The 12,427-nt window shown below is 33.0% G+C and overlaps 1 protein-coding gene across 10 annotated transcripts in view; it reads right to left on the minus strand.

The window, feature by feature from the left end:
* The window catches only part of LOC111513626 (inactive dipeptidyl peptidase 10), a 260,347-nt gene that overhangs the window by 10,641 nt on the left and 237,279 nt on the right, over positions 1-12,427 (minus strand). The gene's annotated exons all lie outside the window — the stretch shown is intronic.

Consider the following 12,427-nt stretch of genomic DNA (forward strand, 5'->3'; position numbering starts at 1 on the left):
TCTCAGACGATCACAGAACTTTCCTGAAATGATTATGCTTTTTTTTTAACCCCCCCCCCTGGCATCAAACCGGAGCTTATTTTGCCACTGAATTTTCGAATCAATCGAGTTATTACTTTTTATATTCATATTTTAGATTTAATTATGAATTTTAGAATAATGTTGTATATTTTTTCATTGAGTGTAGCTATTTATGCCTCTTCGTAGGAAGGCATTATCCATTTGAAACTAATACTACCATCATTCTAACAAAACTGTTGGAGTGTCACCAATTTTATCAATAAACTCGCTATCATTGATTGATGAATTGCATGTATTTTAGTATTTCTCAAGTTTTCGATGAGTAACACTTCAAGACGTATTGCGGTTTTGTAACTGATGTGTTCAACAAGATATTTTTCTAGTAACTATATGAAATGTATAGCTTATGCAAATAATAAATATTGCATATATCACGTGGGAAAAACGACCCCAAAAGAATGATTTAATTTAAAATCTCAGAAATCTCAGCTAATAAATATTTATCATGCACTGGCTGAGAGCAGGTTTAAATATGGAATATATAAATGGGTTAGTATATAATCGTTTTCAAAGATTTCATAAACGAAAAGAAAATATTAGCCATTATGGAGACAGTGAAACTCAATTCTTTCTGTTGTGGAATTTTTAGAAAATTGAATATTGTCAAAAGTACGAGTCCACATATTTTCCAAATATATTCCTCTTATTTCAACAATATAATACTGCTGACCATAGTCATGATACTTATCATGGACAAGGTTTTTACTAAGCAGTCTTTGAAAATATAAGCCCATTTATAGCTCCAATCAGAATTCCTGCTAAAATCTGAAATAAGATAAAAGATTATGTCAAATTGTTAAATAGTGAAAGCACTTTTTAATTGAATTTTACTCAAACAATATGTTTTGATGTCTTTAGGAAATGAATGATCTGGTCTTTGAAAAAGAAGTGATTCTACTCTCAATCAAGACTGTTGATTACGTCGGAGAACGAAATGATATTTAGTAGTAGTAGTAATTTATTGATGCAACAGATACTACAGTATTCAGCATAAGTCAAAAAAAGAACGTACAACATAACTGAAATCGCAGAATTTCTATTAGTAAAATACATGAATGAAATCTGACACATGAACAAAACAAAACACAAACACTTAAGACAATCGCACAGCTTGAACTGTGTCTATTTCTAAAACTTATATTACATACACACACACACATACATAGTCATCATCTTACGGAACATAGATGTACATAGATTGCATAGAATAAAATAATGACAAAAAACTTTTAAAACAAGCTTTTATTTAAGTGCCATAAAAAGATCAAAATAAAATTTCAAATCACATTAACCACATTCATTTATGACTTTACAAAATTTAAAGTATAATAAAAGCTTGTCGCCATAATTTGTAATTAAAATTTTGTAATTCAGATGGAATCTGGACAGATTTCGGTTGAATAACGTGGATCCCATATTTGCCGAAGTCGATACGGTCTGATGGAATATCCGTGTCATACATTTGTTCTCTCCGGAAACAGGGCCTAAAATTTCTATTATATGACCGATGACACCATTCACTAGACCCTTAGACACATTGTATCACATCACCTTGGCCCCCACAAATATTTCCAACTCTTTAGGCAACCCCCAGTCTTGTTTATATCAGATGGTATAATATTATTAAAATCTATTTTATAATTTTTTCTAGTACAATCTATTAGACTATCTTGTGCAATTATTTTATTACAATACAAATAAATATGGGTTCTTACAAACTACTACACCATTTATTTTCTGCTTTTTAGAGTCGCGAAGTAGGTATTTAAAAATAAAAGCTTGATTTGATTTTTTTTCTAGAAATATATTTTTTGTATTGGAGCCAACCCTGGATGTGGCATCAATTTCGTGTCTCTGCTATTTACCGCTGAGGAGATCTCTCATACAGAGCTAATCCTGGCAGCAGCATCAGGTTACGTTTATGATTAACATGCATTGTCATCGGTTCTGGATCAGCAAAATTTCAGGTCAATCGGATACCGGAAAGTGGGTCAAATTAAACTTGCAAGTTTTGTTAACATACATACAAGTCAAGTTAAATAAAAGATCTTAAAAACCCCTGACATGTTGAGTAAACTCAGAAACCGAATAAAAACAATGTTGCAGAATGAAATTTTCAATGTTTTCAACATATAATAAAAATTAGCCTGAGGGTGAGAAATAAATAGTATCAATAAATTCTTCACTCATTTTCCATAAAGGGAAGAATGAGAATTATTATTTTTATAATTATCATTGTAATTGTTTTTTATTATTATAATGTGGAAATGGTGTTGTCGAGTTCAAAATAAATTCAGGAAGCCAAGAAAGTCGCTACATAATGACGCATACCAGTATTGGAACAAATTGCTATGCTCAGTACAAGAGAATTAACCACTGCGACGGGCGTCAGTCCGACAAATGCCCATCTGAAATGATTAAAAAAGTTCAAGTTTCATCAGTCCAAGCTTCGGTCAGTACAAAAACTGAACAGAAACGACTTTAATTGTCGCCAAATGTAATTTTGCCAAATTATAAGGAATGGGCATTGAGAAATGGGAATTTACCATGAGTTTTCAAACGATTTCACTTTCTTGCGTACTTCAACTTGTACGAAAGTCTTTTTCAATGAGGTTGTTTTTCGCCCTCATATCCGTTTGAAAACTTTTGGGGAACAACATCCCCGCTTGGAGCATGAAAGATTTGAAATTATTGTAAATGAATACTTAAAGACAATAACGCCTTTATTCAATTTTTGTCGATATCTGAAGTAAATGGTAAAAATAGCTTTTATATTCGATTAAAATAAATATTTACAAATGCGACAATTCAATGTCCATTGAAAATAATTGGAAATACAGTATCCTCAAGGATATCTTGTTGTTCATTTCATTGGACATTTGACAAAAATTTCACTGTCTCTTAACCACTAGGTATAAACCCAAACAAACCCATATTTTTGAGAAGCACTCTACCCGAAAAATTCAATGGAGTGAAAATATCTAGAGTATTTTATTTGAAAAAACTCAAGTTTGTTCACATTTATTGGTCACTCTGTATATTAGTAATAATTCAAACATAGCTTTCATTAACCTTTACAACTTTTTCTCGAAACATTTCTTTGTCTCCAATAGGAAAGCAGCTATCGTCAACCCACCCATCGTTGATTCACCCCGTATAAGAAAGCAAATTATGATGAGTTGAATAATTACTTTCATAATCGCGACTGGGAACAGCTCTTTACCAACCTCTCGATTGACGAAGCGGTAACAAAGTTCTATGAAGCTCTTGAGGAAGGTACTAGATTGTATGTTCCCGAGGTTACTATTAGGAATAAGAGGTTCCCTCTATATTTCTCTATCGATACTGTTAACTGTATAAAACGCAAAAACCTGATGCACAAAAAATGGAAGAAGTATGGCTATCAGTATTATTATGAGGAATTTAAAATACTCAGGCGTATGAGCAAGAATCTAATCTTCAAAAATTACAAAGCATACATTGATAATATTCAAACAGATATCAAAGTCTGCCCGAAGAAATTTTGGAAATACGCGTCAAGTTGTCGAAATGGTGTAGGTATTCCTATTAAATTGAATTTTAATGATACCATTGCAGATAACGCCAAAGATATTTGCATACTTTTTTCCAACTACTTTCGTTCTGTTTATAGTCCATATCAACAATCTTATAATTTTTTCCGCGCATCTTAGCAACAACAATTTGATTCATTCTATCCATTTCACTCCTGAATTAGTGCTTGAAAAAATGAACACATTAGACGTCAATAAAGGTGCAGGAATCGACGGCTATCCATCGTAATTTGTTAAAAACTGTGCAGTCAGTTTATGCCACCCACTCTGTAAACTTTTCAATACATCTATTCAGTCTGACATCTTCCCAAAGATTTGGAAAACGGCTCTTCTCGTCCCGATATATAAAAACTCAGGCAGTAGAAATCTAGTCAATAACTATCGGGGTATAACTAAACTCTCTATTTTCAGTAAGGTATTTGAAAGCAAAGTTTATGATTCACTATTTTATAGTTTAAAGACCTCACTCTGTGACATTCAACATAGTTTCTTCGCTAAACGTTCCATCGAAACAAATTTAGTCATTTACACCGAATATATCTCGAGTGCACTGGACAGCCGTGAACAAGTTGATTCACTGTATACTGATTTCAGCAAGGCTTTTGACAAAGTTGATCATAACATACTCCTGTCGAAACTTGCTGGAATTGGTGTACAGGGCGATCTTCTTAGGTGGCTGTCCTCTTACGTATTTAATCGTAGTCAACTTGTTGGCATCAATGGATTCAAGTCGACGCCCTTCGTGGTTACCTCAGGGGTACCTCAGGGCTCACACCTGGGTCCACTGTTGTTTTTAGTATTCATAAATGACATACAGTCTTGTTTCCTTTATTCTAATATTTTGTTATATGCAAACGACTTGAAAATATTTAAAAAAATTACCTCCATAAGAGACTGTTTAAAAATTCAGAAAGACCTTGCTAGATTTGTAATATATTGTGATATGAATAAGCTGAAACTCAACGTGGAAAAATGTACATGTATTTCGTTTTATAGAAATCATTCACCCATACTGTTTCAGTATTTGTTGAATAGTATTGCATTAAATAGAGTAGAATATATCAAGGACCTTGGAGTATACTTTGACACAAAATTGAATTTCAATCGCCATGTTGAATATGTCATAAATAGAAGCAACAGAACACTGGGTTTCTTCAATAGAATGTGCAGAGACTTCAATAACGAAGCCGCTATTAAAACTATCTATTATGCATTTGTTTATAGCAAGTTGAATTTCGCTAGCATTATATGGAATCCTTGCTATAATACATTCAAATTGCGTTTAGAACGACTGCAAAATAGGTTTGTTAGACATCTTCATTACCGAATCACTAATGTCTATGCAACTCACGGTATTAATCAAATCCGTAACTATTATAACATTCAGCCTCTAGAACAACGGAGAATCAATTCGGATCTAGTGTTTGGCTATAAAATTTTAACGAATCTTATTGACTCGCCTGAGTTGATAGCAATGATGTCCTTCCATGTACCCCAGAGAAACACAAGGAATAAATATTTATTAGCTACTTCCACATATAACACCAATGTGGGGAAAAACTCTCCAATGAATAGAATTACAGACTCATTCAACAGATACTGTTCCGATTTGGACGTTTTCTCCATGTCCTTACAAATGTATAAAAGTAACATAAGGAAAATATTCAATTTTTAATCATTTATGTTTTAGATTAAGCATTTAGATCATTTACCTGTTGAACGCCAGTTTTGTTAGCACAATCTGTATTTTAGTGGATACTTGTTTGGGTTCTTTTACCTGTATTTGTCCCGAATTTAGAATAAATAAAATAAATAAATAAATAAATATTTTTCAGAAATAACTCTTATTAGTTCTAATATGTGGTTTGTCTTCTGGGAGTCATCTAATTGATGAACCCGCAAAATAAATATCAACACCTACAAAATTTTCAAGAGTCTGATAAAAAAATTTATGTTTTATTTTGATATTTTTCCTCCACAATGCACTGATGACAATGTTAAAGTTTCAAGAGATTGTTTACTCAAAATCCCGCTATATAAATATTAACTTGCTTGCCAACTTCAGATAAATTGACAAGTACGTTCCATACTATTATGTAACTCTTAATGGCTTCGAACGAAAACATATGAATATTTCATTAACCTACCTCTATAAAATGTCACACCAAAAAAAAGCTTTATTTTTAAAACTCATTATTACAGTTTATTGTATGAATTTCATTATAAAGGGTTTCACAAAAACCGCGACACGTGTTTCGATATACAATAGCTTTCTCAAGCGGAAAATGATAAGTTACTTCTGAATTACAACTATTTTATACTCTTTACCTACTTGTATGCCTACTTTCTAATAAATGATTCTGTCTGAAAGGGTATAGATTCATCAACTATAAATTAAATTTCCGAAATTATACTCAACCTTTCTGACCAGGCAATAAACAGATTCAATAATGGCGAATTATTCAGTTCAGTTTGATCGTTCATAAGATATTGAGAGTTTTTGAATTTGTTTATTTCCATAGTCTCGAACAGGTTGAGTTTTAAACCTCTCTTCTGGAAGTGGAGGGGCTTGAATTCATGGTTGAACTCATGTACATCTGTGATTAAATGAGTGATATATGTGGAATTTATTTTCCATTCTGGAAAGTATTTTTGTGTTCCTTTATGCGGATTTTGAACGTTCTTCCAGTTTGACCAATATAAAACATCGGACAATGCTCACATGATAATTCATACACTCCCGCGAAACACGTGTCGCGGTTTCAATATGGATTTTCATCTAGTATTGGCCAGTTCTATTCAATTATTGAAGAGAGCCAATATCGCCTTTTTGGCCTTGTGGTATTTCAAGTTACTTCTAAAGTGTTCCATTTTAAACCAAAACATTTGGTTTTTCAACCATTGTTTGAAAGAAGAAGTGTTCCGGGGAAACGATCAAACTGAACTGAATAATTCGCCTTTATTAAATATGTTTATTTCCAGGAGAGGAAAGTTAAGTATAATGGGGAATATTCCTCAATTTGGGTTATTACAGCAAATGCAAGTTTCTACAAAATAAAGTTGAGGTTAATTCATGAGTTTTTCAAATTCACTTCGAAAAGTATTCAAATTGATATTTCAAATGTTGGGTTTTAGTTTTTGAAGGGATTTGTTTCTAATTCACATATTTGCAACAGCGCCTATATCAAGTTGAAACAATTTATACGTACCTAGATATTCTACTTTAGAAAAGGAAAATTATCTTTATAAATCAACAATTAAGGCAAAATATGAATTATAGTTCAATACCACCTCCACAAGCCACATAAACAACAGTTGTTTTGTTATTTATTTATATAGAGGAAGATAGGTTAGATGCACAAAATGTCATATGGCACAGAATGTCTCGGAACTCGGAACATAAGTAAACAGAACAGCACGCCTCTGAAATATATCATCTTTGTTTGTCTCATACAGGTAACAGATTCATTGTCCTTTATTAGCTATAACCGATGCGATGTTACCAAATGGTAACATCGCATCGGTTTTAAATATTTAAATAATTTTTTAAAGAAAAAGGTTGAAATGATAAGTTTAAAATGTGTTGTTTCAGAGCTCTTTTATGAAAACTACTCGATTTTCTTCAGGAGGAACATTCCCCATTAAGGTACTTTCGGAAATTTAATTTATTCATATAGTATTTATAGTCGGTAGCCAGGCGGTTCGACGTGGGTGCTTCGTTCACTCACTCGAATTGACTGCCGGGTTGGTGGGTGGTTCAAGCCCTAATCTGAACAATTGATCTCCACTTGCTATCGTCCAACCCGTGTAAGGAATCACACGTTAAAAGATGAGATGTCGTTAATCCTGGTATGTTAAATATCCATTTATAAAACAAATAAAAGATGGTACCGCAGACGTTACGTGTGAAAAGTGTCGTAATGATTTTAGTATTGGACATGTTGGTGCCAGTGATATAGAACACCTTTTAAAATCAGAAAAACACAGACTTGCCGATCAATCTGCTGCTTTAAGCTCGTCAATGCTTAGGTTTTTTAAGAAAACCGATTTGCCGACTTCCAAGAATTTGGAAATAGCTGCAGCTGAGGGTTGGGGGGTACTTGGGCGTTTCACACCGTGCAACATAATCACAGTTTTTGTTCAAATGACTTCTTCTCCTTTAATTCAAACATGTTTTGAGCAAGAATTTAGATGTGCACTTACAAAGTCTCAAGCTGTGGTAAATGTGCTGTCAACTATGGCAACCGAAGATTCAAAAGAGCATTTACTAAAAGCCCACTGCATAACTTTACTAACAGATGCTTCAAACCATGGTTCAATCAAATTATTCCCAGTTTTGATTCACTATATTTCACCATACGAAGGCGTGAAAGTCAAGGTTTTAGAGTTTCGGGAGCAGCCAGGCGAAACATCGTATATAATTGTCGATTATTTGAAGGAAGTATTCTCTGTCAATGACTTGAATGAAAAAATTGTGGCGTTTTGTGGAGACAATACGAACTGTAATTTCGGTGAAAAGAATAGGAAAGGAAGTAATAATGTTCACTCAAAATTGAACGTATCACTCGGCAGACAGCTTATCGGAATTGTATGTTGACTCGAATGCATCATAGTGAAAATTTACTTATTTTTCTACATTCATAGCGTTCGAGTGGAAGCTTTCAAAGAGTTCTGTGATTCTACTGAAACAGAGTATCACAAACTGTTGGGCTACAGTAAAGCAAGGTGGCTTGCGTTAATGCCCGCGATTGAGAGAATTATGTTTCAGCCTTTGAAAAACTATTTTCTGAGTATCGACAAATGCCCAAATATTTCAAAGACGTTTTTCAATAATCCCAGCTCAGAATTATGGTTATATTTTTTGTACGCACAAGCTGTGTTGAAAATCGAAGGGCAAAATGTGTCGGTCATAGAGTCAGCCAAGGTAATTAATCGTCTCCGAGATAACCTGGAACAAAAAGAGAATACGATTTTCCTTCCCCACATCGTCCGTAACCTCCTTGTGAAATTACAAGAAAGCGAAGCTGCTGTTGACCAGCAGAATGTAAAAACTGCGGCGGACGAGTTTTATAAAACAAGCAAAGAATACTTAGAGCAGTGGTGTCAATTCAACACAGAACTGGAAGTGTTTGAATGGGCAAACTTAACAAAGGTGCCTACGTGGAAAGAGGTGCAGAAAATAATTGATTTACTGATCACGCAAGGCTTTATTAGCAGCAGCCAAGATACGAAAGTCTTTGATGAGTTTACATTCATTTCCAACTATGCGACAGATGAAAAAATCTCTGGCTGGAATGCCGAGATGGTATCGACTGAAAACCGTTGGGTTGAATCATTCCACCATTTCCGTACTAACAACCTTCATTTAACAAAGTTTTCCATAATTATTGAGTAAGTTATGTGTCTGCCTGGTAGTAACGCACCAGTCGAAAGAGTTTTTTCCCAAATGAACAAAATATAGACCAGTGATAAAATACAGTTAAGTGTCGCAGTACTGAAAGCCATTCTGATCATGAAAATAAATATAAATAAATCATGTACTGAGTTACACACGTATCTAAAAACAAGAGCCGATATTTAAAAAAAAGTTGTTTAGCCGACAAATACAAAAATACGACCTAGAAGTCACGCCACTACTGGGGGCTTAGTTAGTAAGTCATGCTAATTTAAAAATTTTGTGTTTAGAGCTTTGATTGTTTTGTGTTATTCTATCTTCTATAATAAAATACTTGTAAAACATCCTTATACTGGCACGTGGCACGAATACAATGATTCACACGTGTCACCAATTTCACCAAAATCGCTTGTGAGTGGAGATGCATACATCCTCTTTTATGAAAAGGAGGAAACAAGTTCGCACCTTTGAGCGTTTTGAAATGTTATTTTTGTACTGTTGTTTTAGTGTTATGATGAATTAGTTATGTAAGAAAAAAAATGCTTTAGGTGAATTATTTGATCAATAAATTTAAGAAACTAAAAAAAAATAATTGTATTATATATTTCCGCAGATGTGTCCCGGTCTGACAAAATAAATAAATGGTCACGTAAGGCATATCAGTAGATTATGAGTAAGAGTATAATATAGTTGTAATTTAGAAGTTACTTTTTATTCGCGCCTGTCGCGATATTTGTAAAACCCTTAGTGTATCGACCAGTTATATTCAAAGCTTTATTTTTGTTTGCACTAGTAATAAAACATACTATAACAGAACCATTTTGATTTAGAAAACTGAATGTTGAATGTCTTTTTAAAAGGAGTGAACTTTACGAATCACAAGTAATAGACTTCAATTTATCTTACCATAAGTTTACCATACCTATTTCTATGGTTTCTATTTCTATGATCGAATCCTACCCTACTTACAAACATACTTGAGGTTTTTTTATTTTCGTAGAAATACCTTTTCCAGGCAGTTTTGCCCCGCGGTACGTTTTTGATGGATCATTTTGTATAAATGAAAACTTTGCAATAATAATTCGATTCATAAAACCTATGCGTATCATTCAATTCAATAATATTTAATACTACAAAATATGTGGCATATAGTTGATTAGTGAAGTAGTACCTTTTATTATTTATTCAAAACGAATGAAAAGTATATCGCACTGGAACAGAAAATTTGTCTATATTTCTGTAGTTTTTACTGAGAATGAAACTTCCAATAAAATTAATTTTGTATTTATTATTCAATTAAATTTTATGTTTATTCAAAATAAAACTTTTATTATCCATTCCATTGATCTTTCACCTATTTGAATACATCAATGAAGAAGTGTTTTTGAAAGGAAAGAATTTGAAGACTATCAATTCGGTTTCTCTGAATGGTTTATCAGGTAAACACTATTATATAATACAAGACACAAAATTTCATAATTCGAGGATTTATCTTCCATAAAATCATAAATTAAAAAACTATGATCTGCAGATGTCTAAAAATTTAAAAACTATAAAAACTAGATAAACCAGATTGTGGAAGTACGTCCTTATCATTATGCTATTGTTCTAAATCTCCATCAATTAACTCTCTCCAACGAATTAGTGAATTGAAATCGTCCATACTAGTTATGATTTTCTGTTCTACATGAGAGAAATCAATTTTCTCAGTCTGTGATAGAAATTATTCAAGAATACGGTATTGCGAAACCGTTACCCATATTTGTCAATTTTTTCCGACAAATCTACTCCCTGAAATCTAAAAATAGTAGTTCTGAGAATACTGCTCTGTTTTCGTTAAGAGATTGCTTCGAAAGGTCGATGACAGTTGAAAAAGGCCATCGACAAAAGAATGGCCAAGGAATGTAACAAACGAAAATAATGTTGCCGCCACTCGACTTAAATGAAGAAGATAAGGATCATAATTATATTGTCTGAAACCCCTATTCAACGGTATCAACAAGGATTGGCCGTTCGAGCCAAATTGCATTGTTGGTGGTAGCACAGTCTCTAATCAAATTCTCGTATTTGTGAAATCTTCATTCGCAATTCGAGGGGAATTCTTTTCCATCGAATACTTTTGCAAAGAATCCTTAGCTTATGTGAATGGAGAATAAAATATGAATTTTGAATTTCACTGGGGGCGTTTCTCCCATTATAATTTGACTCTGAAATTCAGGTAACTCAATGTTGATACTAAAATGTACTAAATTTCCATATCTATAAATTCTTTCATAAAAACTATTCTGATGTATAAATATATATCTTTTTTTGTGGAAATTAGCACATATCTGTCACTACTAGGTATTTTTACTTTTACTGAAACAATTTCATTCTATCCCAGAATAGTTTGCGATTTAATATGAATTTTTTCATCGATATCTTATTCAATACTTCCTACTTCAATCTTTTCCTCAAGTACTTCAATTGATTTACTCTGTATCTTGGTAACGAAATTATTGTTTACCTCTGATTTCTTCAACGCGAAACAATGCCGATGTCCAAGTCTAAGTAAAAGACTTCAATCACAGACAATTTTCATATATGTTATTGTCTTTCGTTTCATGAATATGAATTTCGCACTTAGTTTACTTTTTCGTTATTGGTCTCGCAAATATCAGTTTGAACATATTTGAATTGAAAAATCAAATGAAGAAATAATTCGTTACTGGTGCTTGAAAAAATAAGTACTCCTTGAATTTAATTTGAAAGTCATTTGGAGCCAAGCGATAAAAAACAAAAACGTTTTCATGTGTATCTTGAAACAATTAATACAATGTATTATTAAACTTATTTTTCATGAAAAACCACCAGGGAATAAATGAATAGGGAGAATACAAAAGCAAAATGTTCTTTCAGAAATTACCAAAGAAACGACTGAGAAACTAATAATTTTTTTCATCTCTCTAACTGTGTGGAAAATAGTAGTGAAAATTGGAGATCTTCAAATACTAAATCTAACGAAAACAGACAAAACACCATGGGCTGAAAAGTCCCGGGCTTAGTTACTGGGAAGCAAATCTGGCGAATACGGTGGACATTGTAGCAATTCGAAGTTCAATTCATATAGTTTGGCTATTGTTTCGATTGACTTGTATCACGGTGCGTTGTTTGGATGAAACAATTTTTTTTCTTTGCCATATGCAGTCGTTTTTTGCAATTTCGGTCTTGAAACGCTCCAATAATGTTATATAATATTCACTGTTGATGGTATGTACCTTTACACCACGTACATCCCAAAATACCGAGGCCATAACCTTTTCAGTCGATTGTTGTGCTTTCGTGCGCTTTGGAAGAGGTTCACCAGTTGCTCTTCACGCAGATGACGATCGTTTTAATT

The sequence above is a fragment of the Leptinotarsa decemlineata genome, unplaced genomic scaffold, assembly GCF_025532065.1.
Source record: "Leptinotarsa decemlineata unplaced genomic scaffold, Ldec_3_MD MMD2_P_RNA_scaffold_9, whole genome shotgun sequence".
NCBI classification, from domain to species: domain Eukaryota; kingdom Metazoa; phylum Arthropoda; class Insecta; order Coleoptera; family Chrysomelidae; genus Leptinotarsa; species Leptinotarsa decemlineata.